Source organism: Lathyrus oleraceus, chromosome 3 (assembly GCF_024323335.1).
Source record: "Lathyrus oleraceus cultivar Zhongwan6 chromosome 3, CAAS_Psat_ZW6_1.0, whole genome shotgun sequence".
In the NCBI taxonomy this organism is placed as follows: Eukaryota; Viridiplantae; Streptophyta; class Magnoliopsida; order Fabales; family Fabaceae; genus Lathyrus; species Lathyrus oleraceus.
Genome location: NC_066581.1, coordinates 470,998,269 through 471,012,761, shown reverse-complemented (window position 1 = coordinate 471,012,761; position 14,493 = coordinate 470,998,269). Strand labels below are relative to the sequence as shown.

The window sequence follows — 14,493 nt, the reverse complement described above, 5'->3', positions numbered from 1 at the left end:
CTTTATATATCAGAGGTAGGAACTGGAGGGTCGATCAGAGTATGGCCAAGGAATTATGTGGGGATGTCACCTCCTTGATATTGCTTCAGTCTTTGTCCATTTACCAAAAACGGATTACAGGAATTGTTCTGGATTTCAACTGCTCTAGATTTTAGGATTTTGGAAACTTTAAAGGGGCCTGTCCATCTCGAACGCAGCTTACCAGGAAAAAGTCATAATCTCGAATTGAAAAGGAGAACAGAGTCGCCTATATTAAAGTCCCTTTTCACAATCCTTTTGTCATGTCATGCTTTTGTTCTTTCTTTATATATAATGGCATTCTCGTAAGCGTTCTAGGGAAGTTCCTCCAATTTGTGGATATCGAGGATTCGCTTATCCCCAGATACTAGGTAATCCAAATTCAGGGTCTTGATGGCCCAATATGCCTTGTGCTTGAGTTCAAAAGATAAGTGGCATCACTTCCCGTAGACTAATTGGTATGGTGTAGTTCCAATAGGGGTTTTGTAAGCAGTTCTGTAAGCCCACAATGCTTTTGTTAGCTTTTCAGACCAAGATTTGCTTAATCTCTCTGTTAGATATTTCCACTTGACCATTAGTCTGGGGATGATATGGTGTTTCTACTCTGTGTCTTACTCCATACTTTCTTAAGAGTTTATCAAATATCCTGGATATGAAATATGATCCACCATCACTTATGACAAGTCGTGGTACTCCAAATCTGGAGAAAATATTATTTTTAAACATCTTGATGACTACTCTTGTGTCGTTAGTGGGTGAGGCTGTAACTTTTATCCATTTGGACACATAGTCAACGACTACCAAAATGTACTTGTTTCCCATCAAAGATGGAAAAGGTCCCATGTAATCAATACCCCAAACGTCAAATAATTTCACTTCTTGGATGTTCTTCAAAGGCATTTCGTCACGTCTTGAGATGTTTCCAGCGTGCTGGCACCGGTCACATTGGACAATATAAGTATGGACATCACGCCATAGTGTTGGCCAATAAAGACCAGCTTGAAGGATCTTAGCGTATGTCTTGGATGTGCTTGAATGTCCACCATAGGGTGAAGAGTGATAATGCTCTATGTTATTTCTAACTTCTTCCGGGACGCAACGTCGAAAGATGTTATTTGTTCCTCTTTTAAAAAGGAGTGGTTCGTCCCAATAGAAATGTCTTATATATTTAAATAACTTCTTCTTTTGTTGATAGTTAAGGTCCAATGGTACGATATCAGCGGCTAGATAATTCACAAAATCAGCGTACCATGGTACTCTGCTAATCTCTGAAACTGTTCCAAAGTTGTCTTTATCAGGTTCAAGGGGAACGGTATCTAACTTAGCTATCAATCTGTCATAGGTGAAATCATCATTTATAGGTAAATAGTCTGGCTTCAAATGCTCTAGTTTGGAAAGATGGTCAGCAACTACGTTTTTTATTCCTTTTTTGTCTCGAATATCTAAGTCAAACTCTTGTAGCGAAAGGATCCATCTGAGTAATCTAGGTTTCGCATCCTTTTTTCTTAGAAGGTAGTGAATAGCTGCATGGTCTGTATAGACTATAATCTTAGATCAGACAAGATACGACCTAAATTTATCAATTGCGAAAACTACAGCTAGGAGTTCCTTCTCTTTTTTGTATAATTTAGTTGAGCGGCATCTAGGGTTCTGTAAGTTGTAAATGCGCCTAAGAGGGGGGGTGAATTAGGTGGTAAAAATTCTTCGATCTAGATTCCGGTTTTTGGTTATTTTTGATTAAGTGCGGAAAATAAAAATGCGGAAAGTAAACGACACCGGAAATTATAGTGGTTCCCTTCACAATCCGAAGGTACATCCACTCCCCTTTCACATGAAAGAGAATTCACTATAGTTAGAAATGGTACAGCCTATTCACACAACCGGTGATGCCTACTATCTAACCTATAGACAAACAAGTGTATGAAGAACAATCCTCTTCAACACCAACCCTTGTGTCCAACAATCCTGGATCACAAGTCAATACAGAAATAATTCTATGAATAATTTTAACAAAGATGTAGTGATATCAATCTTCTCTTGATTGATCTTCTCCTTAGATAAATAAGTCACTCAAAAGATAATATGCAAGTGTTCAACAAAAGAATGAGATGAATTTTTTTTATTAAGAACACTTTCAAAAATTATTTTAGGAAAAATATGAGAGAGTGATTTATTTGAAGTTTGTATGAAAATTCTTGGAGGTGAAAATTCATTTTGAAAATTCAATAATTTATATTGCCAAAAATACCTTTTCAAAGAGGTATCATTTCCCTCGTGAACATTGATGAAAAGATATAATTTTTCAAAGCCATTTTTGCTGTAACGAACAGTGTTAACCGGTTAACCATATGGGTTAACCGATTAACGCATGCAAACGTTAACACAGAATTTGAAAATTGGGGTTGTTAACCGGTTAACCCATATGGTTAACCGGTTAACACTGTTGAAATGCAGAAAAATACTTAAAAATAAATGTGTCTTGCATTTCAAGGTGTTAACAAAAAGTTATTTTAAAAGATGCAAATGCAAATCATAATTGTTGAACACTTGTATACTAATCTAAGAGTGAGTTAGATATACCTAAGAAGTGAATCAACAATCTTGCCAATGGTTGTCTTGAAAATGAAGCTTGATCAAAAAATGCATATGCGGCTTTAGATACTTGATGCTTGAGATAACTTTGAAGCTCTTCTCTTTTTGCATTGATGCAAGTTGTCTTCATCAAAATACTTCTTTGATTGAAGCTTGCTTCTACAATCTCCCCCTTTTTGATGATGACAACCACTTTGCGATAGATGCAGAAGGATAAGTTTCTCTAAGATGATTTCTCCCCCTAAATTTAGGAACTCCCCCTAAATGATAGGCATACAACAATTCTGCATAGAAAATCATTAGAGAAAACACGTCTTCTCCCCCTTTGTCATTAGCAAAAAGGAAGAGACTTTAAGTAAAAGGAAAAGCATACAAGTAAACAGACATTATGCGATTATCAGAAAAGCATTGAATCACAACATATGACAGAATAAACAGGATTAAAAGTTAAGTGTTTGGTAGACATGACAAGCATAAATATAGTTTAACAACAATAAAAACACTAGAACAACATATAACAGAAAACATAAACAAGAAAGAAACATAGTGCTTTATTCTTCTTCCGAACCGGCCTCATCCTCCTCACCATCCGCTTCACTACCGTCAGCACCTTCATCATCTTCTACGGGAAGGTTGCGGGAACTCAACACTAGGTTCCGAAGACTCTTGATAGCACGGGTGGTCTCACGGTGGTGGTTCATCATGGTAGTATAGAGAAACTCATTGGAGATGCCACCTTCCAGAATAGGGAAGTTTGAAGAGGAGGAGCCATCATCATATTTGTAGGAGCCGTCGTTGCTTTGAACAATTCCAGTATTCTTCATGATGGTAACGCCGTTGATTTCATTTGCGGTAGTGGTCATAGCCAAAAAAGGTTCTCGCCCGATTTCCATATCTGTGAGTTCCAAAATCCTTGAAATAAGGCGACCGTATGGCAGCCTTGTCTTGAGAGAGAGTTGCTGTCGCAGATGATATAACATAGTGGGCAGCCAATTAACTCGGATCTTGTTCTTCACTGCAAACAGAACTTGCATTTCCAAATCATTAATTTGAGACAGGTTGGAATCCTTGGGCAGCAGAACATGGCAGATAACATAGTGCAGCATGCGATCGTCAACCGACAGATTTTTAGCATAGCAAAGGATGCGAGACGTGCGCTGTCCCGACACAACCACCTCCCGGGGAAATCTACAGATAGAGTAGTAGTATTCCATCTTATCATACTGAGCCCACTTTCCTTCCTCATGATTAACACCTTTTCGTAGAAAAAAACCTGAATATGGAATCTTAAGAGACGCAGCCAACGTCCCAAGGTCGGTAACAATTTCACAGTTTCTAACAGTTGCATACAGCATGTGTTGTTCATCAGTATTTAGATTTAAGGTAAAATGATTCAGAAAGGATTTTACCAAGTCAGTGTAAATTTTCCCATCGTCAGTGATGAACTCATGCAATCCTTGAAACTTCAACAACTCAGGGAAAGAGAAAGTAGTGAAGGATTTTAGATTCACATACTTACCCTTAAGCAGATGTCGAACCCTGACCTTGAAGTCCATTCTCCTTTTCTTGGCAGTTTCCATTTTCAACTCTTCCTCTTCACTGCTTGAAGATGAGACAGGAGCCTTTCCCATTCTTGGTGGAGCCATGAAGAAGATGAAGATTCTAGGGTTTAGAGATGGATTTTGGGAAAAGGGGTTTGAGAGTTATGAAAGTTGAATGGTTTATGGAGAGTAATGAGGAAGGAGAGAGTTATGAGGGGTAGGTGAAAGAACAAAGCACATGCAATGAACATAAAACCCAAAAAAAAAAAACATTTAATTAACACGTTCTGTTTAAAAACGAAAAACAGAGTTGCTGTTGGGAGGCGTTAACCGGTTAACCATATGGGTTAACCGGTTAACGGACTGAAATTTTTCAAAGAAAAAGGAGTGTTAACCGGTTAACCTATACCGTTAACCGGTTAACGGACTGAAATTTGTCAAAAATAAAAGAAAAACAGCAGCTCCGTTAAGAAAATTCGGGAAAAGATTTTTACAAAAATTTTGCACAAAGTGTTAGCACTTATTAAGACGCAACTTTCGATATAGAAATATTTTAAAACGGATAATATTTGGACATGCGAAAGTGAGAAAAACGGAAAACGGCAAAAAAGAAGTGCTAGCATGCAAAACATAAAAACTGAAAGTAAACACATTTTTAGCAACTATACCACATAACAAGTAATTTGAAGACAAGGTTAGATGTCACCTTCATTGAGAATACCGAGTTCTCGCCGAATTTTGAAGAATTGCTCTTTAGCCAATGGTTTTGTGAATATGTCAGCGAGTTGGTTATGTGTATCCACGAACGTAACATCTACATCTCCGTTAAGCACGTGATCTCGGAGGAAATGATGTCGGATATCTATGTGCTTCGTCCTTGAATGCATGACCGGGTTCTTTGTGATGTTGATGGCACTTGTGTTATCGCATCGAAGAGGAATGCAGCCGAGGTCTATACCAAAATCCAGAAGTTGTTGCTTGAGCCATAAAATTTGTGCACAACAACTGCCTGCTGCAATGTACTCTGCTTCGGCCGTGCTAAGTGCGACACATGCTTGCTTCTTGCATGCCCACGACACTAGTGCATTCCCGAGAATGTGACAGGTATCACTTGTGCTTTTTCTATCGGTCTTACAGCCTGCATAGTCAGCATCAGAATAACCAATCAAGGAACATGTACTACCTTTTGGATACCATAGTCCGACGTTCGTTGTTCCTTTGAGATATTTCATAATCCTCTTCACGGCGGTGAGATGTGATTCCTTCGGGTTTGCTTGAAAGCGTGCACACAAACATACACTAAACATAATGTCAGGACGGCTTGCCGTCAAATATAGTAATGAACCAATCATACCTCGATATTTTGTAATATCTATTGACATTCCGGATTCATCTTGATCAACGTACGTTCCGGATCCCATCGGAGTGGACATCACTTTGCAACTATCCATATCAAATCTTTTCAATAATTCTTTGCAATACTTGGATTGGTTGATGAAGATGCCATCCTTGGTTTGCTTGATCTGTAGTCCAAGAAAATAGTTCAATTTTCCCATCATGGACATCTCGAATTCTCCTTGCATCATGGTTGAAAACTCTTCGCAAAGATCTTTATTTGTTGAACCGAAGATGATGTCGTCGACATAGACTTGAGCCAATAAGGTGTTACCCTTGATTTTCTTTATGAACAAAGTCTTGTCAACCTTTCCTTTTACAAATCCCTTTTCACATAGAAAGTTGCTGAGGCGGTCATACCACGCTCTCGGTGCTTGCTTTAAACCATATAGTGCTTTCTTCAACTTGTAAACATGTGAGGGGTTCTTGAAGTCTTCAAAGCCCGGAGGTTGTTTGACGTAGACTTCTTCATTGATATAGCCATTTAGGAAAGCGCTTTTGACATCCATCTGAAACAATTGAAAGTTCATAGAACAAGCAAAGGCAAGTAATAATCGAATTGCTTCTAACCTTGCTACCGGAGCGAACGTCTCATCAAAATCAATTCCTTCCTGTTGGTTGTATCCTTGTGCGACCAATCTTGCTTTGTTACGAACTATGATCCCATTCTCATCAAGTTTGTTCTTGAAGACCCATCTTGTTCCAATGATGTGCTTGTTGTCTGGTCTTGGTACAAGGCTCCAAACTTGATTTCTTTCGAATTGGTTGAGTTCTTCTTGCATTGCTACTATCCATTGATCGTCGCCTAAGGCTTCATCGACTTTGGTTGGTTCTATTTGAGACACAAAAGCCATGTTGAGACAAGCATCTTTGAGATTTAGTCGTGTTGCAACGCCTTGGCTAATATCACCAATAACCTTATCAATGGGGTGATCTCTATGAGTCTTCCATTCTTTCGGTAGATCATGATGTTCTTCAATGATTGGTGATCCATCTCCTTGTGGAATTGATTGAATATTTGAAAGTTCCTTTTGTGATACATCTATTATATCATCATCGTCATCAACAACAAGGTTATCCTCTTTCGAGGGGTTAGTTTCATCAAAACATACATGCGTTGATTCTTCAATAGTAAGAGTTCTTTTATTGAAAATTCTAAAAGCTTTACTAGATAGGGAGTAACCAAGGAAGATACCTTCGTCGGATTTCTCATCAAACTTACCAAGGTTGTCCTTTCCATTGTTGAGGACAAAACATTTGCACCCAAAGATGTGAAAGAAAGATATATTGGGCTTCCTTCCTTTGAAAAGCTCATACGGAGTCTTTTTGAGAATCGGCCGAATGTTGACACGGTTGCTAACAAAGCATGCTGTGCTAACTGCGTCCGCCCAAAAATATTTAGGAAGGTTGGAGTCGCTGAGCATCGTTCTTGCGAGTTCCACCAAGGATCTGTTCTTTCTCTCTACGACACCGTTTTGTTGTGGTGTTCGTGGAGCGGAGAAGTTGTGGGAAATTCCGTGCTTTTCGCAGAATTCTTCAAAGAATGTATTTTGAAATTCTCCCCCGTGGTCACTTCTAATGGAGATTATTGAAAGAGACTTCTCATTCTGAATTTGTTTTGCATATTTTTTGAAAGCCTTGAAAGCATCGCTTTTCTGCGCAAGAAACAAAGTCCACGTATATCTAGAGAAATCATCAACAATTACCAAACCGTAAACATTACCTCCGAAACTTTTCGTTCTTGATGGACCGAAGAGATCCATGTGCAAGAGTTGAAGTGGCCTTGACGAAGACACAACATTCTTGGATTTGAAAGTCGTCTTGGTTTGCTTTCCCTTTTGGCATGCGTCACACAACTTATCCTTGATGAACTTAATCTTTGGAAGACCAACGACAAGATCATGCTTAATTAATTTGTTCATGTGCTCCATGTGTATATGAGCGAATCTTTTATGCCATAGCCAAGCCTCGTTGTTGTTTGTCATTAGGCATTTTACCTTCAAGGAAGAATCATCAAAAGAAGTCATAAAAATATTATTAACCCTTTTACCTTTTAGCAAGATGTCATGGGTGACTTCATGCTCTATCACACATTCATCTTTTGTGAAATTGATTCGGAACCCTTTGTCACACAATTGACTTATACTGAGTAAATTGTGCTTTAGGCCTTCAACATAAAGGACATCTTCGATGATGGTAGAGGGAGGTGTTCCAATGGTTCCTACTCCAAGGATCTTCCCTTTGGTGTCATCACCGTATGTAACATATCCTTTGGCCTTTAACGATAGATGTGAAAATTTGTCGATGTCGCCCGTCATATGCTTTGAACAACCGCTATCAAGATACCATTGATTAGAGGTTGTCTTCAAGCATACCTACAAAACAAAATCAAGTTTTGTTAGGTACCCAAATTGCTTTGGGTCCTTGGTAGTTAGTACCCTTTTTAACCCACACATAATGCCCTGTTGGAACGCTAAAGTTTCGTACATAACAAGCATTAGGTGTGTGCCCTTTGATTCCACAATAAAAGCAAGTTGGTTGAAAATTACTTCTATATCTAGGAACATAATTCTTCTTCTTAGAAATCATTTTCTTTTTATGACTTTGATGCATAATTTTAGAATTGTTTACTTTCTCTTTTGCAACTTGTTCACTTGCTTTAACGAAAATGGTCTTATTTGTGCTTGGTTTAGAAAACTTAGAATATCCTAATCCACTTTTGTCATTAGAATACCTTTGGTGTTTAAGAATTTCTTCCAACCCAATTTGACCTTTTTCATATCTTTCTAAAACTCTTTTAAGTTGAACAATTTGAAAAGATAAAGATTCACAATTCTTACATGCAAGACTTTGTTTTTCATCCATCAACTTTTGTTTTCCACTTTCAATATATTTTTCCAAAGCAGTATTTTTTTCTTCTAAGGATGAAATTTGTTTCTTTTGGGATGAAATACTTTTATACAATGTCTTGCATTCTTTTAAGAGTTCATTTATAACATCTTGTGCGTCATTGTCATAAACTGAAAAATTGCTACTAACCTCATCGATTTCTTCATCGGAGTGATGTGAAGCCATAAGAGCCATGTTCGCACATTCATCGCTTTCCGATTCCGAAGATGAACTGATCTCATTATCGTCCCAAGCGACGTAAGCCTTTTTGTTTTTGAATTCCTTCTTGCCTTTGAATCCTCCTTTCTTTGCAAGTTTTGGGCAGTCCGGCTTTATGTGACCTTGCTGTCCACATTCATAACATGTAACGTCTTGCATTGATGTGGATGCTTCCTTTTTCCTGAAATGGTTATTCTTTTTAGGATAAGAGGAATTTTTATTTTTATTAAAAAACTTACCAAGCTTCTTTACAAGAAGCATAAAGTTCTCATCTTCGGATGTCTCATCATCTTTGTCTCTCTTTGAATCAACCTTCAAGGCAATTCCCTTGGACTTCTTTTCTTGACTTTCGTGCTTCTCGAGCCTTCCAAGTTCCAATTCGTGTTCTTGAAGTTTTCCAAATAGAGACGCGGATGTCATCGTTGAGAGACTCTTCTTTTCCGAAATAGCGGTCACTTTCGGTTGCCATTCTCTTGTCAAAGATCTTAGGACTTTCAGGTTGAGATCATCGTTAGTGAAAGTTTTACCCAGGGCGATCAAGTGATTTGTTAGATGAACGAATCTCTTTTGTAAGGCAACTATAGATTCACCGGGCTGCATGCGGAACATCTCATATTCTTGGCTTAGGGTGTTTAGCCTCGATCTCTTCACTTCGGTGGTTCCTTCATGTGTTTCAACCAAGGTGTCCCAAATCTCCTTTGCCGATTTACATTGAGATATACGGAAGAACTCGTCCATACTGAGAGCGCTTTGGAGTATGTTGATTGCCTTCTTCTCATTCAGAATCCTTTTCTTATCATCTTCGTCATAAGTGTTTTTCAACTTTGGGGTACCAACTCCATTCACCACATTCACCGGTTTGTGTGGACCTTCTTCAACTGCTTCCCATATACCTTCTCCTTGGGCCTCAAGATGTGCCTTCATTCTTATTTTCCAGAAATCGAAATATTCTCCGGAGAAGAGTGGGGGCTTGTTGCTACTTCCACCATCTTTGAAGACCGGATTTGTGCTTGCGGAAGCCATGCTGGATCTCTAGGAACAAGTTACCTATAACTTGCTCTGATGCCAAATGTAAGTTGTAAATGCGCCTAAGAGGGGGTGAATTAGGTGGTAAAAATTCTTCGATCTAGATTCCGGTTTTTGGTTATTTTTGATTAAGTGCGGAAAATAAAAATGCGGAAAGTAAACGACACCGGAAATTATAGTGGTTCCCTTCACAATCCGAAGGTACATCCACTCCCCTTTCACATGAAAGAGAATTCACTATAGTTAGAAATGGTACAGCCTATTCACACAACCGGTGATGCCTACTATCTAACCTATAGACAAACAAGTGTATGAAGAACAATCCTCTTCAACACCAACCCTTGTGTCCAACAATCCTGGATCACAAGTCAATACAGAAATAATTCTATGAATAATTTTAACAAAGATGTAGTGATATCAATCTTCTCTTGATTGATCTTCTCCTTAGATAAATAAGTCACTCAAAAGATAATATGCAAGTGTTCAACAAAAGAATGAGATGAAATTTTTTTATTAAGAACACTTTCAAAAATTATTTTAGGAAAAATATGAGAGAGTGATTTATTTGAAGTTTGTATGAAAATTCTTGGAGGTGAAAATTCATTTTGAAAATTCAATAATTTATATTGCCAAAAATACCTTTTCAAAGAGGTATCATTTCCCTCGTGAACATTGATGAAAAGATATAATTTTTCAAAGCCATTTTTGCTGTAACGAACAGTGTTAACCGGCTAACCATATGGGTTAACCGGTTAACGCATGCAAACGTTAACACAGAATTTGAAAATTGGGGCTGTTAACCGGTTAACCCATATGGTTAACCGGTTAACACTGTTGAAATGCAGAAAAATACTTAAAAATAAATGTGTCTTGCATTTCAAGGTGTTAACAAAAAGTTATTTTAAAAGATGCAAATGCAAATCATAATTGTTGAACACTTGTATACTAATCTAAGAGTGAGTTAGATATACCTAAGAAGTGAATCAACAATCTTGCCAATGGTTGTCTTGAAAATGAAGCTTGATCAAAAAATGCATATGCGGCTTTGGATACTTGATGCTTGAGATAACTTTGAAGCTCTTCTCTTTTTGCATTGATGCAAGTTGTCTTCATCAAAATACTTCTTGGATTGAAGCTTGCTTCTACAGGTTCTACTAGCGTAATATATTACATGTAATTTCTTATCTTTTCTTTTCCCTAAAACAGCTCCTATAGCGAAATCGCTAGCATCACACATTATTTCAAAGGGTTGAGTCCAATCCGGAGTTTGTAGAATGGGTGCTGAAATTAGTGCTTGTTTTAAACGATTAAAGGCTTCGATACATTTTTCATTGAAAATGAATTCAACGTCTTTCATCAGAAGGCCGGTTAAGGGTTTTGTTATTTTAGAGAAATCTTTGATGAAGCGTCGGTGGAAACCGGCGTGTCCAAGAAAACTACGGACTTCTCTAACTATCTTAGGAGGGTTAAGGTTTTCTATAACTTCTATCTTTTCTTTGTCGACCTCAATTCCTCTTTCAGATATTATATGTCCTAACACTATGCCTTCTTTAACCATAAAGTGGCACTTCTCCCAGTTTAACACAAGGTTAACTTCTACGCATCTCTCTAGGATTTTCTTAAGATTAATGAGGCAATTCTCAAAGTCGAACCCACACACCGAGAAATTGTCCATAAATACTTCCATAATTCCGTCGAGATAATCTGTGAAGATTGACATCATACAACGTTGGAAAGTAGCTGGCGCATTAGAGTCCAAACGACATTCGTCTGTAAGCAAATGTTCCGTAAGGACAGGTGAAGGTTATTTTCTCTTGATCCTCGGGGTGTATGGGTATTTGGAAAAATCCAGAATATCCATCCAGATAACAAAAGTAAGATTGTGTGGCCAGATGCTCAAGCCTTTGATCTATGAATGGAAGGGGGAAATGGTCTTTCCTAGTTGCCTTATTGAGTTTCCTATAGTCTATGCACATACGCCATCCTCCTTTTATACGTTTAGCTACATGCTCGCCCTTCTCGTTCTGCACGACTGTGATGCCTCCCTTTTTGGGTACCACATGTACAGGACTTACCCATTTACTATCAGAGATCTGATAGATTATACCAGCTTCTAGCAGTTTAAGGACTTCCTTCTTTACCACCTCGTTCATTACAAGGTTGATTCTTCTCTAATGTTCTCGGGAAGGTTTTGAATCTTCCTCTAGTGAGATCCTGTGCATACACGTGGATGGGCTTATACCTTTTAAATTAGAGATGTTGTATCCTAAGGCAGATGGGTATCTTCGTAAAACATTCAAGAGTTGGTTTTTCTCGTATTGGTTTAAGGTGGCACTAACTATTACTGGGCGGCTCATTTCGTTATCCAAAAACTCATATCTTAGGTTCTTGGGCAATTCCTTAAGTTCTTGAGTTGGTTCTTGAGAATTTGTTGAGAGGTCCGGAGTAAGGGCCAAACATTCGTTAGTGTGAGGTTCCGTTTCCTTTAGCTCACCATCCTTTTCATTCGGGTTTGAAAATGGTTCGATCACAGGTTCTTCTTGATCAAATTCCCTTATGCGTTCATCTATGATATCGATCGCGTAACATGCATCTCCTAGGATTGGTGCCATCAGGAGCTTTGAAAGAATAAACTCTATCCTTTCATCCCCTACTTCGAAAGTTAATTTTCCTCTTTTAACATCTATTATAGCTCCGACTGTTGATAAAAATGGTCTACCTAAAAGGATAGGGATATCGTCGTCTTCCTTGATATCCATGACCACAAAGTCTGTTAGGATATAAAGTTGACCGATCCTAACTGGGATGTCTTCTAAAATGCCTACAGAGTACTTAACAGACCTATCGGCTAATTGGAGGGACATCTTAGTTGGTTGCAATTCTCCTAAGTTTAACCTTTTACACACAGCTAAGGGCATTAAACTTACACTAGCGCCTAAGTCTAGGAAAGCTTTATCAATCACATGACTCCCTAGAATGCAAGGTATAGAAAAACTACCAGGGTCTTTCTCCTTCTTTGTAAGTTTATTCTTGGAAATAAAGTTGCATTCCAAGGGTTTGGATCGTCAAGCCTACGCTTGTTGGTTAAGATGTCTTTGAGAAATTTGGTGTAAGATGGAATTTGGGTGATGGCTTCGGTGAAAGGAATCTCTACATGAAGCTTCTCTATTACTTTTATAAACTTTTGGTATTGTTTATTGATTTTGGTTTGTTTAAGTCTTTGCGGATATGGGATTGGTGGTTTGTACGGGGGTGGTGGTTTGTAAGTTTTATCCTTGGCTTCTCCTTCTTGGTCGGTTTGTTTTTCGAGTTCCACCGGTTCCTCTCCTTGGTTGGTAGGTATATTTTCTGTAGAAGCTTTGGACTCGCTCATTGTTGGGTTACGGGGCCCTTTGTAAGTGGTCCCACTTTGTAATGTGATAGCGTTAGCTTGCCCTCGAGGGTTGAGTTGAGGTTGTCCAGGGAATTGTCCTCCAGGTGCAGTTTGTGGGGCATGGTTTTGTGCTACCTGTGAGATATGGGTTTCAAGCATCTTGTTGTGAGTAAATATCTGATCAACCTTGGTCCCTAATAGCGTTATCAGTTCGTTTACGTGAATGTTTTGGTTTAGGAATTCTTTATTTTGCTGAGTCAGGCCTGATATAAAGCTCTCCATGATCTTCTCAAGGTTAGGCTTCTGAGGCATAACTTGCATAGGTTGATTTGGTTTTGGGGCTTGATAACCTTGTGGTCTTTGAGGTGCATAATTTTGGATAGGGTTCTAGTTTTTATAGGAAAAATTCAGGTGATTCCTCCATCCAGGGTTGTAAGTGTTTGAAAATGGGTTACCTTGGGCGTAATTCACTTGGTCGGTGTTCAGGTCGTTCAAAAGGTTACACTTCGCCGATTCGTGTCCTTTAGATCCACAAAGTTCACACTCTGTGTGGACTACCGCTGCGGTGTTAGAGTTTGTATAAATATGTTCGACCTTAAGGGCTAAGGCGTCCATTTTTGCTTGCATCATGTCCATAGAGCTTATCGCATGTATTCCACCTTAGGTCTCCTTTTTCTCTATTGATTCTCGTTCAGTTCCCCATTGGTAATGGTTTTGGGCCATATCCTCAATTAGGTCACAAGCTTCAAGGTAAGGTTTGTTCATCAGCGCGCCACCAGCGGCAGCATCGATGCTCATCTTTGTGTTATAATAGAGTCCATTGTAGAAGGTATGAACGATCAGCCATTGTTCTAGGCCATGGTGTGGGCAGACTCTTTACAGCTCTTTATATCTCTCCCAAGCTTCAAAAAGTGATTCTCCTTGGTTTTGCATAAATCTAGTTATTTGGTTTCGAAGAACAACAGTCTTACTGGGGGGAAAATATCTAGCAAGGAATACTCTCCTAAGGTCTTCCCAGGTAGTTATTGAATTAGCTGGAAGTGAATCTAACCATGAACGTGCTCTATCCCTGAGGGAGAAAGGAAATAATCTTAAGCAAATCGCATTAGGTGAAGCACCGTTGGATTTAAAGGTGTCGGACAGTTGGATAAAGACTTTTAAATGTTGATTTGGGTTCTAGGTAGCGAGACCCGCGAATTGGTTCTGTTGCACTAATTGCAGTAAAGATGGTTTTAGTTCGAAATTGTTGGCAGGAATGAGGGGGTTTACTATACTAGAACTAGGTTCCTCGTCAGAGGGTTGGGAAAATTCCTTAAGAGGTCTTCGGTCGCGATTCTCGGCCATAGCTTTCTTAATTCAGATGAGTAAGAGGCGTGTACGAGTTTAACGTTCGGGTTCCGCTAAAGGATCTACTAAATTTCCGATACTACGGGTTCTTCG

The 14,493-nt window shown here is 38.8% G+C and overlaps 1 non-coding gene across 1 annotated transcript; it reads left to right on the top strand.

Moving 5' to 3' along the window:
• The first annotated feature begins 13,906 nt into the window (after positions 1-13,906).
• On the top strand, positions 13,907-14,013 carry LOC127133299 (small nucleolar RNA R71). The gene has a single exon (XR_007807284.1). It is a non-coding gene; the product is annotated as a small nucleolar RNA R71 (small nucleolar RNA).
• The last annotated feature ends 480 nt before the right edge of the window (positions 14,014-14,493 follow it).